A 23,386-nucleotide genomic window follows, 5' to 3' on the forward strand; every position below is an offset into this window, starting at 1 on the left:
CCGATTTCGTGCTTAAGTGACGATTGTTGTAATAAAATTTAGTCTATTGAGGCATCTCTCGATCGGTTAACAAAAGAATGAAAGGGGTAGTTTCTAAAGAAACTGTGATGCTGCGTCGGTGGGGAAGCAGTATACAAAAATTTGGTTTTATCAACGGAGTTGATAATGTAAATTGGCCACCGTACAGAGATTCTATTAGCTTTTAGAATCTCTGTACGGTGGCCAGTTTACATTATCAACACCGTTGATAAAACTCAATTTCGGTTAACAAAAGTGGAGAATCCGGGTATCGATCCCGGTACTTCCCGCATGCAAAGCGGGCGCTCTACCATTTGAGCTAATCCCCCGTTACTATAATCAACTTAAAATGCACTGACCAAGAACCTTTTAAGGAAAAGAGGGAAGATTGGTCAGCTTCAAATTGTTTTTAATGCAAGACAGATCTAAGATGGTGCAAAAGAACAAACCCTGTAACCACCTGTGCCAAACTTAGAGTCGGCCGCTTTCTGAACATCTCTGGTGGTTATTCATGCCATCATTGCAAGTCAAGGTTTTATCAATATATCGATTGATCGGGAATTCAACTCATGCCATCAAGGCTGATGGAAATACACACTCACCTTTTGTGTTGATGAACTCAAACATTCATCTTGTGAAAAGTTCTAGCTTGCAAAATGTTGGGCCTCTACCGATCTCACAGCCAAGAATTCCAGGCGACGACAACTCTCTCCAAGGACTCAATCTTAGTTTCGTGAAGGTAACAGCTCCGACAAAATCCCAGCGACACGTTTTCGATAAATTAAAGCACGAAAGGCCCGCCCCTGAACTTAAGACCGGCACTTTTTATCACCTAAGGCAGAATTACTCTACAAGACTAACAGGTAGAGAAAAAAAATTTGAAGACCACACTCCCTCGGAACAAAAGATGGAAGAAGCCTTGGTGCATGTGAGGTTCGAACTCACGACTTGGCGTTATTAGCACCACGCTCTGCCGGCTGACCTAATGGGCCAGGTCATCTACGATATGATGTGTTTAGAAGGAATTGCAACTTCCAAGATGGCGGGGAGAAAAACGACACCAACCGGCCAATTCTTGTTTTCGTGCGATCGAGTTTCATGCGCCAATGTGGAGGGAACATAGATGCGTAAGTACAAAAAAGGAAGCTTCTCTGTCAAACGAAATAAATGTTTTCGATTTCATTTTCAAACACGCAATCTAAGCATGGCGCCGTAGCTCAGTTGGTTAGAGCGCCTGTCTAGTAAACAGGAGGTCATGGGCTCAAATCCCATCGGTGCCTTGAGATCAGTGTATCTTATATTGTCATGGTCTGGCTGCACTTTCTTGCAGTTGACTAACACCATCTCTTTGGAGTCATTTCTTTCCTTGAGAGTTAACGAGTTTTTTAAAAACTGATCGTTCTTCGTTCTTCAATAAACTTACATACATCATTTTACAGTTGTAGCCAAGTTTCCTAGCCCAAGAAAGGAAGCGAGGCTCCCGGTGAACCTGTTTTGATACAAACCTTTGTGTTTTTCTAATGTTTACGTAGACTAATTGGAATTACAGTAACACAATTTACATGATAAAAGCAGTGAGGTCTGTATCAATACAAGGTCAGCGGCAGCCTCGCAGCCATTCATAGCCTAGGTCACTGAGCAAACAACTGTAAAATGACCTATTGCCGATTGCTGTAATATAAAAATATCTGCGGTACGCAGTTTAGAATCTGTTTGTGCATTCCTGCACAATTCATGTCCCCGATGAATTGATGGTACTCGTATTTGCATACGAGCTATTTGATATAAATAGGGTGTGCATTGTAGTGGTTCTTCCTTCGGGTCGAACGCTAGGAACGACAACTTCACTTAATTTTTTATCTTTGTTCATCTTTTATTTTCTGCTGCTGATTTGCTTTCTTGTCATTTATAGTTTAAAAGTGTTCAATTTTCACCAGCGTTCAATTTTCACATTAGCGCTCTGATGAAGGGCTAACGCTCGAAAAGTCAGCTTTTCAATCTTTGTATAGTTAGTCATAGCCTGAAAGGTTTATTTTACGATCTCTATGGCTGCAACGGATAGTGGCAATATCTTGACGGCTTCTTATCGATTTTGTTTTAGTGTGGAGAATATGGCCAACTCAGCGTGAGCTGCAAGTCTAGGGATAGCGCCCAGACCTCCTCTAGCTCAACGGCTAAATGACTAAAGGGGTAGTTTCTAAAGAAACTGTGGTGCTGCGTCGGTGGGGAAGTAGTATACAAAAATTTGGTTTATCAACGGAGTTGATAATGTAAATTGACCACCGTACAGAGATTCTAAAAGCTGACGTTTCGAGCGTTAGCCCTTCGTCAGAGCGAATCGAGGGATTATGGGTTACGTGCAGTTTTTATAGTAGAGTAGGAGCTACGCTATTGGTGGTAACATGGCAACGTGAAAAGTAGGAATATATTAGTTAAATGAAAAGCGTTCGTTAATACCGTGAGGATTAAGGGTGCCGATTTGAAAGATGAATTTTTGTTCCAGATTCTTGCGGCTTTCCGTCGTACCTAGATGTAGGGAAAGGCCGCAGATAGCCATGTGTTTTTTGGAGTGGTTAGGCAGATTAAAATGGCCATTCAAAAACTACACGTAACCCATAATCCCTCGATTCGCTCTGACGAAGGGCTAACGCTCGAAACGTCAGCTTTTAGAATCTCTGTACGGTGGTCAATTTACATTATCAACTCCGTTGATAAACCAAATTTTTGTAGGCTAAATGACTAGATGACGGCGATCGATCAAGTTGAGTATGCTTTAGAGTTTTTCGACACGTACACAATCGCCTGCTTAAGGAAAGTGGGTGCATGAGGGTAGCGGTGGCAGTGTTAAAGGTCGTTTGAAGTCTCATTACGAGTTTTGGGGAGTCTGTGTTAGATGCCTCGCAATTTGCGACCAGCATGATCAGGGAGGGTTATAGGCTACCTTTTAGTGAGTATCCAACTCCTTGCTTTCTCAAGAATAATAGATCTGCTTTTAAGCACCCCGAGTTTGTTGTCAAAGCTATTGAAGAGCTTCTTTGCAATAATTGTATTTTTGAGCACGAATTTCCTCCATATTATGTCAATCCTCTAACCGTGGCGGAGGGCAAGAAGCTCCGTCTCGTTATCGACCTACGCCATGTAAACGCATTTGTTTCTAAAGTAAAATTTAAGTACGAAGATCTTAGATCTCCTTCCCAAGTTCTGGAAGAGAATCATTGGTTTTTTACCTGGGATCTTGAGTCAGGTTATCATCATGTCGACATCTTTGCAGATCACCAAAAGTATTTAGGATTTTCGTGGATAATTAACGGTAAACCCAGATATTTCTGCTTTTCAGTTCTACCATTCGGTCTAAGCTCGGCTTGTCATTGTTTTACTAAGCTTATGAGACCCTTAGTTAAGCGCTGGCGCTCTATGGGCCACCTGTCCTTTGCTTACTTAGACGACGGTTTTACTAGTCAGCCGGACTTCATCTCCGCCATGGCTGCAAGTACCATCCAAAGAAAGGAGCTCAGGTTGTCTGGCCTCGTGACTAACGAAGAAAAATCTAATTGGGAGCCTAGGCAAGTCGGAGAGTGGCTCGGCCTTGTAATCGATACCATCGCTATGCAATATAGAGTACCAGATAAGAAGTTAAATTCAAGCCCTTCGTGAAAGAGGTCGTGCCGCTACCAAGGATAAAAGATCTCTTGTTGGAAGGCGATCCTGTAAAAGACAAGGCAGTCTGTTTTTGTTGGCTGCCCAGCGTTTAGAATTTTAGCATTACGGCTTAAGTTTATCAGAATTATTTATTTCTGTTTTCCATATTTTCTTGCATTGTGCATCAAGGCCTTACTCACTTAGAGTAAGCTAATTGGCCCATTTTATGGATTGAAGGAATCTTTATTGCCTTTGTTAATAATTATTTATGCAAAAGCCATTTAGGCTGGGTAAGCCATTTAGGCTGTGTAAGCCAATTAGGCTATGTAAGCCATTTAGGCTACGTAAGCCATTAAGGCGATGCTAATAACTCGGTTCCCGCATTCGCGGCTCTCTCGCAAATTACGCGCGTGTGTCTATAATTTTAGCCAACTTTGGCCTCTTTATGTGTGTGCTTTGTAATAGCCCGCGCAATTGAGGGCGGCGTGGATGCATTTACTCACACGAAGTGTGTTCTTGTTTCAGTGTTATACAGATACATTCAGTAAAGGGATCTGGTCCGACGCCAGGGAATTGGAGGATCCTGAAATGGTTGTTCTAGTTCAGTCCTCAAAGGCGTCGAAAAGGGCGCCCACGAAAGGAATCTCTACTACTACTACTATTCGTGAAGAGTTCAAGACCCATGCAACGCCATTTGCCGTTAACATTCAACAGTTAAGCATGCACAGCCTGAAATCTGGTGCACCATCAAACTCATTAGACTCTGACCTGATTGACAAAAGGCGCTACATTTTAAGTGTCCAAGTCGTTGAAATTATAAAGAGCATTATGAAAAGTCCTGTCAGGGGACGAGGAGTAGTCTCGGCCTGACCCAGATTTCCTACATTTCCTCTACGAGGTTTTACGGTTAGGTTTTTTCCGGCCTCCCTGGCTCTTCTCGATAATGGAAATTCTATCATTTTTTCTCAGTATTGTGTAAAGTATTTATTTGTAAGAAATAAACACGGTATGTTGTCGTTTACCGACCCATAACCAATAACTCAAGATCTTGCCTTGTCATGTTATTACTCTTGGTTATGGGTTCAATAATTCTGTAGATAAGGGCATAATAGATTTTTTGCTTCTGAGGTATTTCGGTTGACTTCAAAATAGTGCAAGAGTGGAGGATCCGGGTATCGATCCCGGTACCTCTCGCATGCGAAGCGGGCGCTCTACCATTTGAGCTAATCCCCCGTTACTATAGTTATCCCCCTTTTAACGAAGACAGGGAAGATTGGTCAGCTCCAAATTGTTTTCAATGCGAGACATATCCAAGATGGTGCTAACCAACAAACTCTACAACCATCGGTACCAAACTTAGAGTCATCCGATTTCTGAACATCTCTAGTGCTTGCTCAGGCTATTATTGCAAGTCAAAGTTTCATCAGATGTCAATTATTGATCGGGGATTCAACAAATGCTATCAAGGCTCCTGGAAAAACACACTTACCTTTCGCGTTGATAAGCTGAAAAACTTTTCTGGAAAACTCTAGCTTGCACAATCTTGGGCCTCTACCGATCTCACAGCCAAGAATTCATGGTGACGACACCTTTCTCTAAGTACTCAATGTTAGTTAGATGAGGGCTACAGCTCCGACAAAACCCCAGTGACACGTTTTCGATAAAGTAAAGCACGAAAGGGCCGCCACTGGACTTAAGACCAGGACTTTTCACCTCTTAAGCGAGAATATTTCCACCAAACCAAGTCAAGAAAGAAAACTTCAAGACCAAACTCCCTCGGAACAAAAGATAGAGAAAGACTTGGTCCATGTGAGGTTCGAACTCACGACCTTGGCGTTATTAGCACCACGCTCTGCCGACTGAGCTAACGGACCAGGTTACTCGGTACTCATAGCGTTTTTTGAACAACGGGTCTTATCCAATTTCGTGCTTAAGTGACGATTGTTGTAATAGAATTTAGTCTATTGAGGCATCTCGGTTAACAAAAGAATGAAGGGGGTAGTTTCTAAAGAAACTGTGATGCTGCGTCGGTGGGGAAGCAGTATACAAAAATTTGGTTTTATCAACGGAGTTGATAATGTAAATTGGCCACCGTACAGAGATTCTATTAGCTTTTAGAATCTCTGTACGGTGGCCAGTTTACATTATCAACACCGTTGATAAAACTCAATTTCGGTTAACAAAAGTGGAGAATCCGGGTATCGATCCCGGTACTTCCCGCATGCAAAGCGGGCGCTCTACCATTTGAGCTAATCCCCCGTTACTATAATTAACTTAAAATGCACTGACCAAGAACCTTTTAAGGAAAAGAGGGAAGATTGGTCAGCTTCAAATTGTTTTTAATGCAAGACAGATCTAAGATGGTGCAAAAGAACAAACCCTGTAACCACCTGTGCCAAACTTAGAGTCGGCCGCTTTCTGAACATCTCTGGTGGTTATTCATGCCATCATTGCAAGTCAAGGTTTTATCAATATATCGATTGATCGGGGATTCAACTCATGCCATCAAGGCTGAGGGAAATACACACTCACCTTTTGTGTTGATGAACTCAAACATTCATCTTGTGAAAAGTTCTAGCTTGCAAAATGTTGGGCCTCTACCGATCTCACAGCCAAGAATTCCAGGCCACGACAACTCTCTCCAAGGACTCAATCTTAGTTTCGTGAAGGTAACAGCTCCGACAAAATCCCAGCGACGCGTTTTCGATAAATTAAAGCACGAAAGGGCTGCCCCTGAACTTAAGACCGGCACTTTTCATCACCTAAGGCAGAATTACCCTACAAGATTAGCAGGTAGAGAAAAAAAATTTGAAGACCACACTCCCTCGGAACAAAAGATGGAGGAAGCCTTGGTCCTTGTGAGGCTCTAACTCAAAACGACACCAACCGGCCAATTCTTGTCTTCGTGCGATCGAGTTTCATGCGCCAATGTGGAGGGAACATAGATGCGTACGTACAAAAGAAGCTTCTGTGTCAAACGAAATAAATGTTATCGATTTTATTTTCAAACACGCAATCTAAGCATGGCGCCGTAGCTCAGTTGGTTAGAGCGCCTGTCTAGTAAACAGGAGGTCATGGGTTCAAATCCCATCGGTGCCTTGAGATCAGGGTATTTTATATTGTCATGGATTGGTTGCACTTTCTTGCAGTTGAGTAACACCATCTCTTTGGAGTGATTTCTTTCCTTGAGAGTTAACGAGTTTTTGAAAAAACTGATCGTTCTTCAATAGAGTTACATACAGCATTTTACAGTTGTAGCCAAGTTTCCTAGCCCAAGAAAGGAAGCGAGGCTCCCGGTGAACCTGCTTTAATACAAACATTTGTGCTCTTTTAATGTTAATGTAGAGCAATTGGAATTACAATAACACAATTTACGTGATAAAAGCAGTGAGGTCTGTATCAATACCATTTTAGCGGCAGCCTCGCAGTCATTCATAGCCTAGGTCACTGAGCAAACAACTGTAAAATGACCTATTTCCGATTGCTGTAATAGATTTTTTGCTTCTGAGGTATTTCGGTTGACTTCAGAATGGTGCAAGAGTGGAGAATCCGGGTATCGATCCCGGTACCTCCCGCATGCGAAGCGGACGCTCTACTATTTGAGCTAATCCCCCGTTACTATAGCGTAATTATAAGGCACACCAACAACCTTTTAGCGAAGACAGGAAAGTTTGGTCAGCTCCAAATTGTTTTCAATGCGAGACATATCCAAGATGGTGCTAACCAACAATGTCTACAACCATCGGTACCAAACTTAGAGTCATCCGATTTCTGAACATCTCTAGTGCTTGCTCAGGCTATTAGTGCAAGACAAAGTTTCATCAGATGTCAATTATTGATCGGGGATTCAACAAATGCCGTCAAGGCTCCTGGAAAAACACACTTACCTTTCGTGTTGATAAACTGAAAAAGTCTTCTGGAAAACTCTAGCTTGCACAATCTTGGGCCTCTACCGATCTCACAGCCAGGAATTCACGATGACGACACCTTTCTCTAAGTACTCAATGTTAGTTTGATGAGGGTTACAGCTCCGACAAAATCCCAGCGACAGGTTTTCGATAAAGTAAAGCACGAAAGGTTCGCCACTGGACTTAAGACCGGTACTTTTCACCTCTTAAGCGAGAATCATTCCACCAAACCAACAAGTCTAGAAAGAAAATTTCAAGACCAAACTCCCACGGAACAAACTGATAGAGAAAGACTTGGTCCATGTGAGGTTCGAACTCACGACCTCGCCGTTATCAGCACCACGCTCTGCCGACTGAGCTATGGACCAGGTTACTGATTACTGGTGACGATTGTTGTAATATAATTTAGCCCTTTATTGCTTTTCGGTTAACAAAAGAATGAAGGGTATAGTTTCTAAAGAAACTGTGGTGCTGCGTCGGTGGGGAAGCAGTATACAAATGGTTTCATCAAGGGAGTTGATAATTCTTGTTTTCTTGCGATCAGAATTAAGGGAGGGAAATACCTCCTTTCTCTAAATACTATGTTAGTTTGATGAAGGTTATAGCTCCGACAAAATCCCAGCGACACGTTTTCGATAAAGTAAAGCACGAAAGGGCCGCTACTGGACTTAAGATCGATACTTTTCACCTCTTAAGCGGGAATCACATCACCAAACCAACAGGTCCAGAAAGAAAATTCGAAGACCACACTCTCGGAACAAAAGACGGAAAAAGACTTGGTCCATGTGAGGTTCGAACTCGGCGTTATCAGCACCACGCTCTGCCGACTGAGCTAATGGACCAGGATACTTTGTACTCATTGCGTTTTCGTTCTAATTCAGGAGGAATTTTAACTTCCAAGCTGGCGGTCGCGTTTCAAAAGCCAAGCTAGAGGGAACAAGCATGCATACGTACAAAAACAATTGCTTTGTGGAACTAGACTGCGAGCAGTCCCTTCGTAAATTAGTCGAGCGTCCTGCTTTTCTGAGACAGTCGTGTTTTGTCACGCAAACAAATAAAATGACCAAGGGAGGCTTGGGAAGAGGAGAGAAAGAACTGTAACCGACGCGTTCAACGGGAAATTCCGATTGTACCGCTAACAATGGAAAGCTGTCAGACTCATTTGACGAGATAATTACATAATTACTATTGAAAGAACGATGTGTCAAAGAATATTTGCTGACCAAGTGAATATGACTACCGCGGTAGATTCAGGGCCTCTGTACACGACCCCGGGTTGAGTCACCGCGGTGGATAACCTTTTTACAGTCAAATGTTTGTAAGCGTTTACATGAAAACAGTAGTCATACTGGATCAGCCCCCCTTGCCGGGTAACCCTTTTTGAGACTCAATTTGTCCTGGATAGAAGGGTTGAAACTTCTTCATATAAACATCATTTGAACGTCACTCTTTTTTCGGTTCAGCGTTCTTGTCCAAGCGCAGCCTGTAGCAAAATGGCGGAGGCGAGAAGGCATGAAGAGAGTGTGGAAAAAATAACGTCAACTTGGCAGTGGTAAAATGGCTGATAACGTTAACACAAATATCGATGATTCTGATGATTGCATGGTTCGTCCGCCATTTTCTTTTCTGACAAGTAGCTACCAGCCATTTCAACCGAGACGAAAAGGAACTGACCCGGGTCAGCCGAGATCGACCCAACCTTCACCCAGACCGGGCTCGTGTAAACGTAAAATTAGACGCTGAACTGAGCCGGGTCGCTGTCCATCCTGGGCTCGTGTAAAGCGGCCCTCAGAGTTCCTCAGATTACTCTGTCCCAGGACAAGTTGCATTCCTAGACAGGATTTGAACCCGAAGCACCCAATTTGAGGAAATGTTTTTATCCCCTTAATGACTAAGCAGCAAAAAATATCCATATTATGTCATATTAGAGTAGAATCCAAACTATTCCTATTTTTTTCTGGATTGGCTGTTATCGTCAATTTAGATTACTCTGTCCCAGGGCTTGTGGTAACAGATGAAAAGAAAAAAAGGTAAAGTTGCATTCCTGGACAGGATTTGAACCGGGAGCACCGTGACCTACTTAGAAGAAAATGTTCTTAATCAATCCTGACCATTGTACCGACTATTTACCATCTCTAATTAGTATATATAAAATAAATGCTGAATAGTGGTCAAGTCTTGTGCTTGATTTTAAAATGGTTACAGGTAGCTTTCTCTTGAGGTTAGGTAACCGACATTTTCTCCTGTTTAAACTTGTTTCTTAGCGAGTGATAATACACATTTACAGCGGCATTCGAAATACCAGAAAATATTGACATATTTTAAAAAATGTGATAGTCTAGTGGTTAATTGAAAGGGTTATTAATCGAGCATTTCCAGGTTCGAATCCTGCGACTTCAGGCATGCATTGGGGTTCGCTGGCGCTGGAACACCAATTGAGGACACTGTAAACTGAAATTAACAATGAAAAGCAAATCAAGTTAAATGCGCTTATTCAGAGGTCGAGGATGGGTTGTTCTGTTGCTAAATCAGGCTAATGTACAATTGTCAGGAACTGGGGGAAAGTAAATAATTGTTGTCAGCTTTAATGCATGTTTGAAGAAGACGACCGTTGTTCGCTTATTGACGACAATTCGTCACATCGTATCTTTTATAATTCCGCTTCGGAATCTGTAATCACCTCTGGAAAAAAGTAAATGAAGAGACTACTACACCAGAGAGAAAGGCACAGCGGGAAGTTTGTCATTGATCTGGTCCGAGTTTTGTCAATCTGATCCGGTCCGATCCGGTCCGATCCTGATTTTGCCAACGGCCGTCTTTCTCGCAGCCCTATGGGCCAATCAAAAAGCTTAGAAGGAGCACGAGCAGATACGAGCTAGGACTTCTAATCCTATACCAGCATGAACAAGTATGACTAGTATATGGTGTTGTAAGCGGTTGTGAGTCACTTGTCTACGGCTTCCGTGAGGGCCTGTTGGGTTGCCATGATTTCATGCGCTGTTAGTAGGCTCTTCTTGACTCCATGATTGTGAATTTATAATTATAGAGGAAGTGGCTGAGAGGGCTATGTCACATTATATCAGGGTATTTAGGGGAAATCTTAAGTTGATCACGCGTTTAAAGCTCGAAAATGGTAATGTGGAATTCCTATACTGATGAAATTATCGTTGCATCACAAACAAGATGATTATGAGCAAAAACTACCTTTATCTATGCGATTTGCCGTAAACTTAAAAAACGGTCGGACCACACTTTTTTTCAAGATTACCCAAACGCAATCCGTTTCAATCTTGTTCATTTTTGTCCATCCATATGCTTGTCCTTCCTTTTGCTGTATTTCTTTTATGTTCCTCAACAGTTTTAAGTGGTTATTGCAATGTTTGATTCTACTTTTTGGCCATTTTGGGTGTCGTGAAATTGCACAATTTGCGTGACATAGCCCCTTTAAATGGTGGGTTGGCTGACAGTCAGGATCATTTAAATCTGAATAATAATAATAATAATAATAATCTACTTCTCCAAATGAACATTTTCAGCATTTCTCAAGCTTGATGATATTTTTTTACGAAATTTTGCGCTCGAATTTGTGTTATTTGCATCTGTGAAACATGGGGGGCAGGTTCTAGTCGTTCATCTGATATTCCTGGATTTAATTCTTGGGTTGGTAGGACAGGCGGAGGTGTAGTTTTTCTCGCTGATTGTTTATATTTCAACAACAAACTGACACGACTCTGTTTAGGCTTGTCGAAGTCAATGGGACGAACGTAAGGAACACTGTTATTGGCGTTATTTATAGATCTGATCGAGAGTGAGATTTTATTCAGTCTTCACTGGATTGGCTGATTAGCCTTATTTCCAAAGAGAACGAACCTGTGTTCTTGTTAGGTGATTGGAATGTGACTTAGTGAGCCATTCATTCATCTGGTAGCAGGAGACGTTTTAAGACTTAAAGCGCTGTTACACTGTGCAATTTTAAGAGCAACTTGTCTCGCAACGACATTTCCACAAACGTTCTCACGTTACGAAACAAGTTCTTTTAGGGGGTTAGACTGAGCAACGTTTCATGCAACTTGTCCCGTTTCGATGATGACATGAAGTTAAAGAAACATGATGATTGGCTTGTTCCGCAAACCGTTGCTAGACAAGTTGTTACACTACGTAATACTTAAAAAATCGTTGCAACCGTTGCTGAAGGCACTGTTACACTAGGCAATTTCTCTTGCGAAACAAGTTGCACGGAATATTACCTAGTGTAACATACCCTGCTACACACATTTCTCGCAATTTTTTTGTTGCCGCAATCGTTGCAAAAAGTAGAAGTCAGTTCTACTTTCCGCAACGCGTCCCGCAACGTTGCAAGGAATTTTTTCCACGTTGCGCAGTGTAACACCTTCCCTGCAACTTATCTCGCAACGTTTAATGGCATTGGCCAGTCAAATTGCTCTTTTTGTGCACGTGAGGTTTTATTCGAAGACAAAATGGCGACTGAACTCACGACAGCTTCCAAAATGACAGATGAGGAAAAGGAAGGGTTCATTCAAGCGTTGAAAGAACGCCCATCGCTTTAGAATACTTCGTTATCAGTTTACAAAGACAAGAAGATAAATTTGCTGGTTCGCAAACCCTTTCACAGCAATTAAATATGTTAGTAGAGGAGATGAAGAAAGTGTTGCATAGCCTGCGCACTCGATGACAATGGAGAAAATCATAGTTCTACTGATCCTAAACGAGTACTCTAGTGACTTGGAAGGTTTCACCTATCGCCGAATATCTCAGCGTGACACCAAGCCTTTCAGCATGTTTGATACTTGATCGTAATTTTGTATCTTGCTTAGATATTCGGTGTGAAACTGCATTGAATAAAAACTCGAACTGTTGGCTGTTAACTGTAAAGAAATCTCTGTATCCGCCAGCATCCTCTACAGCAAGCTCCCTCGCAAGTTGGTGAAAAACCCCTCTTTCTTCCCTTCTTGCCATCCAGGGCCTGACCCAGTTAACGCGATTTCGCCTTGATGGAATGTCCCCATTTTCGTCTTCAGTTGGCAAATCGGCTATTACCAGTAAAGCAAAATATTTTCATTTTTTACAAACACAATAGACCATTTCACCGTTGTAGCTGCCTACGAATGCAAGCGAGGCTGCCTGTGAACCTGTTTTGATACATTCCTCCGTGCTTTTGTAATGTTAATACGGACTAATTAGAATAACCAAGAGAAATAAGGGAACAGAGAGGGAGGCTCCCGGTCCAGCCCTTGGGATATGTCATGTTCACGAAAGTTATTTTTAGACGAGCGGAAGTCTTCCGAGACGTCCGCATGCAGGCCAACCTCGGTCCGATGTTTGAAAGAAAATAAATATTCATCAGCCTGCCACGTGCGCCGTCATTTTCTCTTTTCACTAAGAACCTGAGAGCGAGGCAAGACTGCATGCCGACGTCCTCGGAAGACAGACGTCCGCTAGAACAAAGACTTCCGCTCGTCTAAAAATAACTTTCGTGGACATAACATATCCCGGCCAACGCCCTGAGCTTCGCTCCCTGTCTACTCATTTTCTCTTGAATAACAACAACACAATTTACATGATAAAAGCAGAGGGAATTGTATCAATGCAAGGTCACCGGCAGCCTCGTAGCCATTCATAGCCATTCATAGGCTAGGTCGCTGAGCAAAGAAGTGTAAAATGGCCTATTCATCGTTTTTTTTTTTTTTATGTTGTTTATAGTGCCAGTCCTCCGCGCTGTTTGTGACCGTCGCGAGCGAGACAAGTTGCAAGAAACGTTGCCCAGTGTAACACAATTCAAACAACCTGTATCGCAACGGGCAACTTGTGTCGCAACAAAATTGCGAGACAAGTTGCAAGAGAAATTGCGTAGTGTTACAGCGCCTTAATTCTACGAGTGGTCTTCTTAATGACGCCTTTTATCATCGGGGTAAGTGGCCCCTTGGCGTTGTTAAAGAACGTATGTTTCCAGGCAGAGATGGAAAAGTACTAGGGAAACTACGATCAGGGAGAAGTTTCTCGAAAGCCCGTGCATAATGTTCAGTTTGCCCAGTGGAACTTTCTTGCGATGCAGTTGTTCATGTTACTGAGTCAGTGTCTTAACTGAACTTTGTTTATCATTTTCATCGCATGAGTTTAGCAATGGCTTACAAATACACAAGAAACAATTTCTTTCTGTGACCTTTAATTTTGTCGGGCAGCATTCTGTTAACAGGAGGCAATTCCGATAAAACGTTTAAATTATATATACTAGCATCGAGATAGGCAATCAGTTTCCGAAATGGACATTTGAAATGCGGCTTATACACGAAAGATACAAGTGATCCTCGCACTTTATCACGACATTCAAGCAACACAAACTTCTTTCCTTCATTAGTACTTTTATCGCAACACATGACACCAACAAATTGATCTCCTCCCAACTGAGTGGCTTCATAGCTCAGCTGGTAGAGCATTGCACCGACCTCTCACAGGTCATGGGTTCGAATCCCGTTGAAGCAGACTGAGTTTTTCGGGTGTCTATAAGAAACATTAAAAATAAGCGACTTCTTGAAACATTTAGCTATAAAAAAATGCGAAAAAAGGTTTTCTTAAAAACATTTAAGAAATTTCGTAAAAACGATTCAAAATACACAGCTAAAAAATACACGACGTTTCGACGTTCTCGGACGTCATTATCAAGTGAAAAAGAGACAGTGTGAATATTCTATAAATACAAAAAAAAATTAGTTCATTAAGAAAAAAAGTAACATAAAAATATGCTACAAGCTAAACAAAGAGTTTAGCACTGATGGAGTCACTCTGAGTGTTAAGGCTAGTGTTTTAACTTCTTTATTCTGGCGTGGAACTCAGCAGCACTCTGCCGTTGCCGGCAGCCAACTCTCTCCCAAACTACTCAAAACTGGTGTTTAAATATACTCTTGCTGAGTTGTGACAGGCTAATAATTACATTTCCTTTGAAGAATAAAGGACGATGAGATGACAGCCTGGGTATATGATTACGTACCCCGGCGTAGCACCTGACTGACTTGTCAAATAACTGAATATGTCACAAAGCTTACAAGGTTCGTCTGAAGCTTTCGGTGCCAAATATAGCTATGGCTTGTCAAAGAGCAAGGAAATTACACAAACGTGATCCTAAAACTCTCAGCAACCGTGCTTTTGAACAACAGGTCGTATCCGATTTTTTGCCCAAGTGACGATTGTTGAAATAGAAATAAAGTTAGTCTTTTGACTCATCTCGGTTGACAAAAGTGCAGAATCCGGGTATCGATCCCTGTACCTCCCGCATGCGAAGCGGACGCTCTACCATTTGAGCTAATTCCCCCCGTTACTGTGGACGACTTATAAGGCACGCCAACCACGTTTTCCCTCTTCTTGCGCGGTATATTTGTATATAGACTTGTGACATCCATCGTTACAAGGAAAGTTCGTTTTCCCATCTTCGTCTTTTCAATGAAGTTGATAAAATCTGTTGGGATCTTAACAATTGTTACTGAATTGGGGGTAACCACTCATTTTTCAAAGATAATTGGTGAATAATATGCGTAAAAACCTTTAAAATACAAAGCAATGTATGGCATTCTTTCTCAATTGAAGATTAATTATCTCAGAAAAATGCGTGGTTGAACAGCACCAAGATATCCCTGTATTAATAAGCACCAGCCATAAGAAATACGAGTATCTCGAGATGCGCAGACCGTATGCGAAATAACAATAGTAGGCACCGTCCATAAGCGATTACGGTGAGAAGTTTCTAGGTATATAATGCGAAGGCGCACATGAAGCGAAACTGCATCTTCACCTCAATTTCACGCAATTGCACCAAGCTGTGGGTTGTCCGTCACTTCTTTCGCACCGTGTTAATAGTTTGGTTTCTCTCTTCGTTTTCAATTCAATAACTGGGTAATAGATTTTAACGGCGACAAGCGCAAGGCTATGTCCAGTCTGCGGCGGTCAGTACACTTTTACCCAAAGCTTCAAGTTGTGATATGAGGTCTAAAAAATCGTGCAGAAGCTGGAATAACGCTCAGAAAGGCAGCCAAAGAGAAAGCAATTTGAAAGGTTACTGAACCATCATCATCAGGGGAAAAGGTTTTGGACAAGTAATGCAAAAAATACTACTACTACTAAACACTTTATTTCCAAGTTATATTTATCAGCATTTCAAGAGAGGGAAAAAAAAAGTCACCGTTTGCTAAGAATAACGGAGCAGGGAAGTTATGCAGGACTAGATAGTTTTCCTATCATTTCTTAGGGATAAAGGTACTTTTATTGTACATGCAATCCACCGTCGAAAGTTGCGATCACGCGATAAGTGGAAAAGAAAAGAAAAATTGAAATCGACCTCGATTTTCAACGGAATGAAATCCAAGCTCCATTGAAATCGCTCTCGATTTGTTGAGGTCGATAAGAAGTCAAGCTCGAAAAATAACGATAACGATCCGAGGTTTACGATTTTGTGATTGTCGAGCTCGAAATTTCGAGTGCGATTGTCACTCGAGTTCGACAGGTAACTCGAGCTCGAATACGGTAAATCGAGCTCGGTTGTCTAAAAACTTTAGTGGAAACTAAAAACTGATCCAGCAAGAGAATTAAGATATAATTTTCCATTTTTTCATTGCATGATGCTGGCCGTCGTAAACCGTGTTTTAGAAAATATTTCAGATTGATTTACTGTGCCTCTGGACTATTTTGACACATCACTCAAAATTCATTTAAAGTAATTTGAGTTAAAACTTTTTATGACGATGTCGGCCCAAAAAAATGTGTCGAGATTAACACCTCTCTCTCCTTTTGTGTCTCGCTCTGCCTTTTTAGTGTGAGTCTTGTTACAACTCCCAATGAGATTTTTATGTGTTAGGTTTGGAAAGAGGGAACACTGTCCACCAGAAGTTAAAAAATGGATTTCAATTATTAATGATCGCTATTCACTTTCAGCCTTCTATTGACATACTCTTCCACGCGACGTATTCGCGCATTGCGAAAACGTGAAGTTTAAGTGGTTAAGTGAGTGAAGCTATTAGTCTCTCCCCTCGGGGCTTTTCAGGAATTTATTTGCAATGGTTTTCGGGGGAGTTTAGCCAGACTGCTTATTACACAGTTTACAATTTATTTTAGGAATTGAGACGCCTCCGTCCAGATAAGGTCAGACCACAACACATTGTGCGTAACCAGTCTTTGCTGATGAACCTTCAAAAGCGAATAATGAGAAATCAAGTCTTTCTCGGCAGTATTGCGCTATGTTTGTGGGTTCTTTCACTTATCGTGTACAAACACAAATGGAAAAGCAGGTATTGTTTCTTTAATTTTACTGGCATTTGCCTCCTAAATGAAATGAAAAAAGATGACGGAAAATTCCATGAGATGAAGAAAAAAATCATTTTAAGAAGTATTTCAAGGAAATAAGAAAAATTGGATTAGATTTTATCAATTTCTGTTTTTGAAGTGAAATTTCCAATGACAACTTACGTTTTATAACTTAGCTTTTTAATTAATGGTTGGGTTATTCCTTAAGAAATGCACGCTTTGACTCTCTGTTTGGTATTTTTTTTTTTGTTCATCGTGTTTGCAAAGCATACCGCCAAATGCCAAAAATTTAAGATCATCAACAAATAGCTTAAAATAATAGGAAACCATAATCTATCATCCGAACCTTAATAAGACGGGTATCATCACACTTTCTTCATTCCATTTTCTATATAATAAATAGACACGTTCGGAAGGAGTTTGTATAGTGTCATTTATTATTCATATTGTTTAAAAGCACTTAAATTTACCACCCGCGCCGATTTTCCTCCAATGATAAAACCCTTGATTTTACGTAGCTAATTTCTTTACTTATCTAGTACGTAACTTTCGGCCGAGGAAGATTTGTTATTTCTATAGCAGGGGCCATTTTCTAATTTACAAGATTTACTTGAAAAACATTCAAAGGGCGACTTGACGAGCTAAAGACACTTTGACGAGCGGTAATTGACACTTACCAGCTGATCCCGTTTTCGGACCATTTCGGCCCAAAGAAACGTACGTCCAAAAAAGTCTGTGTTAAGTTTGAGTAAAGAAATCTACCACAATCGAAGATACATTGGATTCAAATCCATTTTTTGGATTTTAGTAAAGAAACAAAATCCTTTCATAACCGGATGATTCAAACATTGGAATTCGGATTTTTCCAAAGAAACACACCCCAGGGCTTCGCTCACTCACACGCATTAACTCCCCAATATTACTGATATTTTCACTTGGAGAAATCGTGGCCGATTGAGCGGGTATAATTTAAATAACGTAAAAGTTTCAATGCCTTTTACTTAATCAGTTAAAGAATTGCATTGTAGACGATGTCCTGCTATTAAGGACTAAATATGCGGCACGCAAAGAGGAAGAGGGTCATTGCTTTAATTCGTAGGTGTCATGCAAGTAATTGAAATAAACGCCTAAAGAAATAAAGGAAATTATAGGGATACGGGATATTTGGGCGTTAAAGGGATAATATTTTTAAGCTCTGGGACAACATTTTTAAAAGTTTTGGATTATTTTGGCCACATTAAGTGATAAATAATTGGGGCCTCAAGGAAAGTAAAAATTATAAGCTCTGGGACAACATTTGAAGTTTGGATTACCACAAGTGAAAATAATTTTCTCAAGGAAAGTGAAAAGTAATTCTCGCATTTATCTCAGACCATCTTGTAGAATACTCAATAGATGAAGACTAAAGGACTAAATGTGTGCCTCGATGGTCTTTACTAAAACGCTCACTCGTGAGTACTCAACATAAATCATAATGTTATACCCAATCTAATTTACATAATTATTATAATTTATGCAGGACACTACACATCTCAATGGACAATTTAATCAATTCGTTTTCACACAATTTAAGCAATTCGTTTCTCTTGGTCATAAATACTGCTTTGATACATCGGACCCTCGATTCCCTTTCGTTGACATACTGCTGCGACACGATTTTCCAGCCTGTTCATAGACAATTAAATTAATTAAAGCAATCAAACAAACATGCAAAACAAAAGAGACGAATTGTAAATAATATACAATGCATATATATATATATATATATTTATATATATATATATAGTGAACTTCTTCCGTGGCCAAAACATATATATATAGTGAACTTCTTCCATGGCCAAAACTCTTTAATAAACGTTTCGCCCTTTGGGCTTCCTCAGTATAGAGTGTACAGGGTTAAAAATACTTGGAATAAAAATCTGTCTAAGGCTAAGACTAAGGCTAAGACTTAAAAATAACAAATAAGAACAATAAAAACAATGATGTGAGAAAAAAAAAGGTATTAGACCACTATGGTATTACATAATAATGTAGAGAAAATGATGTAACAAATTCCCAAGTCAAAGCCCCTGAACAAAGGTGCTTTCTAGCTCACTTAAAAGAGAGTGGAATGATGCAAGTTCGTCTGAGTGTTTGTTTTCCTGAACTAGTCTATCCCCAGTCCTAAACTCTGTTCCTATTTTGGGTACACGGGATTGGGGTGTACCGTTTGACGGATCACCATCCTTTTCGTCTTAATTTTGGCGTTATGTTTTGAAAAAACTAGGAAGTTTAATCGTTCTGAACTAGTAGTAATTACTATGTGTAAGCACAATTAGTAGAAATCACAACAGCACATTTCTTAGGCTTATTTGCACGGTACACCATGGTGATCCGTTCATTGCTAAATAATTTCAGTAGACTGTAATTATTTACTGACAACGGATCACCATGGTGTACCGTTGAGATTTTGAAAGGAAAAAAGGCCAATGGCTTGAAAATCTCGCTATTGTTAAGTTGTGTTCTAGTGCTTATTTTATAGTAAACAATTGGGCAAAGAAGACCGATTTAAAGGGAGCGTGAATAATTTTGGAAGAAACGGTGACGGTGTACCGTGATCACAATGATGATGTTCATTGTTTTGCACAAGCAATTTTCTACAAGTCAATGGGTGGAGTCCCTTTATCTAAGGGAATATACCAGTAAATATAACTTTTTCTTTGCAGAGCTATAATTTCAATACTATTAAAAGGCAAACAACAAGACAATTGATTGTTAAGTAAAAAAAGTAGAAGACAAATCGTTGATAATAGTACTTTCAACATTATGATTAAAAAATCAAATTTTTTTCAACATACTCCACCGGTGTAATAATGTGTTTACACACCAAAAATAAAACATTTACTGTTGTATTCTATGCAGCTGAAATAGAGTTAAGGTAATAATAATACTTGGTACCACCCACCCCTCGTCGGATCATTATGCACAGTGTATATTCTTTTACAGTAAAGCCCCGTCTCCTTTTCGCAGGAACCTGAGACAGCAAATGATGTGCCTTCTCAGTGTGTTACTTACAGTAGCTTGAACTTACGCCTCTTTTTGACAATTTTTTTTAAACACGCGGGAGTGTTCCTATTTCTTTTGGAAATTCTTTCAACCGTTGCTGTTGAAATATCACAAAAATCAGCAACTTTACTATCGAAAAGTCCTTCAATTTAACGTGGCTTCAGTAAAAAGCTCTTGGCCGTGTGACGTTTAATATCGAAACAGGGTTCATTTAAAGGCCATTAAGCTTGTGCAGCTTTGCGCTCGTAAATCTACAAGTATCTTTCCCTTTCAGCAACTAGTCATCTCTTTCTATCAATTTCAATTTCAAAAAGTAGCTAAACATGCTTCGACATATTTTCATTATGAAAGTCCATGAAAGCAAACGTTATAGAATACATTGGTAATGGCGCTTTTCGTTATCTGAAGTACGTCATTCAACACCCAGACAATCTCGGTCATAAATAGTTGTAACACTTCGCTTGAACAGCAAGTGAAGCGCATCAAGGCTGTTAATAACGTACCCCTCTCCTCCCTCCAATCAATGTTGCATTTACCGGTTGGTTTTGCACTCCAACCCATAAACATCAACATGAAGGGGGAGAGGGGGCAAATTGCCGTCTGTGTTACAACATTTGTGACCGAGACTGTATTTATCAGGAATAATTGTTTTCAGCGCCGTAAGTGATGTGACGATTGCTGAAGTTATCGTTTTAGGCTTGTGAGCAATGTTAGTTGTCGTTAAATAGAATTTTGGCGATAGTATTAACGGTTTTGTAGTAAACTATAAAGTATGTAGACTCGTTTGGTGATATACAGATTTTCCGTGTTTTTTGGTGTGTTTTTGTATTTGTGTTTGCACAAGCAATTAAAGAAAATCGACACTAGTGATATTTTGAGAGACTGATGTGTTTATCAGAAAGGAATCACCACGGGGTGAGAGTAGGCCATTAGCTGTAAAGGAAGGGTTGAAAAGGTTCCAAAGTCAAGTTGTATATCCTGATAACTAGTGATAAATAAGGCTACCAGGTAAAATAATAGAGGAAATCTGCGTGAGTCGGAACATGGGGGGTGGTAAGCGAAAGGGCTGTGCCACTTGGAACATTGAATTCCCGTCAAGCGCGCTTCGCGTATTTTATAATCGATTAGTCCAAATCTAATTGAAAACAAGAAGAGATAAATACCGCATCTTGCATTTGAAAGGGCCACCGAATTGAGGCACAGCGTTTCTTTTAAGTCTTCTTACATATATGTATAGCTCATTTTGCAACCCGTCAAGTACAACCTTCGCAGGGTAGATACAAAAGCGGCGGAAGTCGTATTTCTAAATTATTTCAGATGAACAGCAAATATCATCTTATGGCATGGTTTGGTGTTACTATTAGAAGACCATTAGGTTCAGCTGCGAGCACCCAAGACCATTTAGATATGCAGGTTTTCTTTAAAGGAGATACGCCTATGATACGCCTATCTTCTCAGTGTACCTTCCTTTGTCTGGATTAAAGAGAGTGGAATGATGCAAGTTCGTCTGAGTGTTTGTTTTCCTGAACTAGTCTATCCCCAGTCCTAAACTCTGTTCCTATTTTGGTTACACGGGATTGTGGTGTACCGTTTGACGGATCACCATCCTTTTCGTCTTAATTTTGGCGTTATGTTTTGAAAAAACTAGGAAGTTTAATCGTTCTGAACTAGTAGTAATTACTATGTGTAAGCACAATTAGTAGAAATCACAACAGCACATTTCTTAGGCTTATTTGCAACGGTACACCATGGTGATCCGTTCATTGCTAAATAATTTCAGTAGACTGTAATTATTTACTGACAACGGATCACCATGGTGTACCGTTGAGATTTTGAAGGAAAAAAAGGCCAATGGCTTGAAAATCTCGCTATTGTTAAGTTGTGTTCTAGTGCTTATTTTATAGTAAACAATTGGGCAAAGAAGACCGATTTAAAGGGAGCGTGAATAATTTTGGAAGAAACGGTGACGGTGTACCGTGATCACAATGATGATGTTCATTGTTTGCACAAGCAATTTTCTACAAGTCAATGGGTGGAGTCCTTTATCTAAGGGAATATACCAGTAAATATAACTTTTTCTTTGCAGAGCTATAATTTCAATACCTATTAAAAGGCAAAACAACAAGACAATTGATTGTTAAGTAAAAAAGTAGAAGACAAATCGTTGAAAATAGTACTTGCAACCTTATGATGAAACCAACAACCTTTTTTTCACATACTCCACCGTGGTAAGAATGTGTTTACACACCAAAAAGAGAACATTTACTGTTGTACGCTATGGAGCTGAAAACGAGTTAAGGTAATAAATAATACTTGGTACCACCACCCCTCGTTCGGATCATTATGCACAGTGTCTATTCTTTTACAGGTAAAAGCCCCGTCTCCTTTTCGCAGGAACCTGAGACAGCAAATGATGTGCCTTCTCAGTGTGTTACTTACAGTAGCTTGAACTTACGCCCTCTTTTTGACAATTTTTTTAAACACGCGGGAGTGTTCCTATTTCTTTTGGAAATTCTTTCAACCGTTGCTGTTGAAATATCACAAAAATCAGCAACTTTACTATCGAAAAGTCCTTCAATTTAACGTGGCTTCAGTAAAAAGCTCTTGGCCGTGTGACGTTTAATATCGAAACAGGGTTCAATTAAAGGCCATTACGCTTGTGCAGCTTTGCGCTCGTAAATCTACAAGATATCTTTCCCTTTCAGCAACTAGTCATCTCTTTCTATCAATTTCAATTTCAAAAAGTAGCTAAACATGCTTCGACATATTTCATTATGAAAGTCCCATGAAAGCAAACGTTATAGAATACATTGGTAATGGCGCTTTTCGTTATCTGAAGTACGTCATTCAACACCCAGACAATCTCGGTCATAAATAGTTGTAACACTTCGCTTGAACAGCAAGTGAAGCGCATCAAGGCTGTTAATAACGTACCCCTCCTCCTCCCTCCAATCAATGTTGCATTTACCGGTTGGTTTTTGCACTCCAACCCATAAACATCAACATTGAAGGGGAGAGGGGGCAAATTGCCGTCTGTGTTACAACATTTGTGACCGAGACTGTATTTATCAGGAATAATTGTTTTCAGCGCCGTAAGTGATGTGACGATTGCTGAAGTTATCGTTTTAGGCTTGTGAGCAATGTTAGTTGTCGTTAAATAGAATTTTGGCGATAGTATTAACGGTTTTGTAGTAAACTATAAAGTATGTAGACTCGTTTGGTGATATACAGATTTTCCGTGTTTTTTGGTGTGTTTTTGTATTTGTGTTTGCACAAGCAATTAAAGAAAATCGACACTAGTGATATTTTGAGAGACTGATGTGTTATCAGAAAAGAATCACCACAAAGTGAAAGTAGGCCATTAGCTGTAAAGGAAGGTTTGAAAAGGTTCCAAAGTCAAGTTGTATATCCTGATAACTACTGATAAATAAGGCTACCAGTTAAAATAATAGAGGAAGTCTGCGTTA

General features: G+C 40.2%; 4 non-coding genes across 4 annotated transcripts; 2 read left to right on the plus strand and 2 right to left on the minus strand.

Moving 5' to 3' along the window:
• Nucleotides 1-1,224: 1,224 nt before the first annotated feature.
• Nucleotides 1,225-1,298, plus strand: Trnat-agu (transfer RNA threonine (anticodon AGU)). The gene has a single exon. It is a non-coding gene; the product is annotated as a tRNA-Thr (tRNA).
• A 4,160-nt stretch (nt 1,299-5,458) lies between these two features.
• Trnai-aau (transfer RNA isoleucine (anticodon AAU)) lies at nt 5,459-5,531 on the minus strand. Its single transcript has one exon. It is a non-coding gene; the product is annotated as a tRNA-Ile (tRNA).
• Nucleotides 5,532-6,682: 1,151 nt separating this feature from the next.
• Nucleotides 6,683-6,756, plus strand: Trnat-agu (transfer RNA threonine (anticodon AGU)). The gene has a single exon. It is a non-coding gene; the product is annotated as a tRNA-Thr (tRNA).
• A 1,103-nt stretch (nt 6,757-7,859) lies between these two features.
• Trnai-gau (transfer RNA isoleucine (anticodon GAU)) lies at nt 7,860-7,933 on the minus strand. The gene has a single exon. It is a non-coding gene; the product is annotated as a tRNA-Ile (tRNA).
• Between the last annotated feature and the right edge of the window lie 15,453 nt (nt 7,934-23,386).

Source organism: Montipora capricornis, chromosome 9 (genome assembly GCF_036669925.1).
Source record: "Montipora capricornis isolate CH-2021 chromosome 9, ASM3666992v2, whole genome shotgun sequence".
Lineage (NCBI taxonomy): Eukaryota > Metazoa > Cnidaria > Anthozoa > Scleractinia > Acroporidae > Montipora > Montipora capricornis.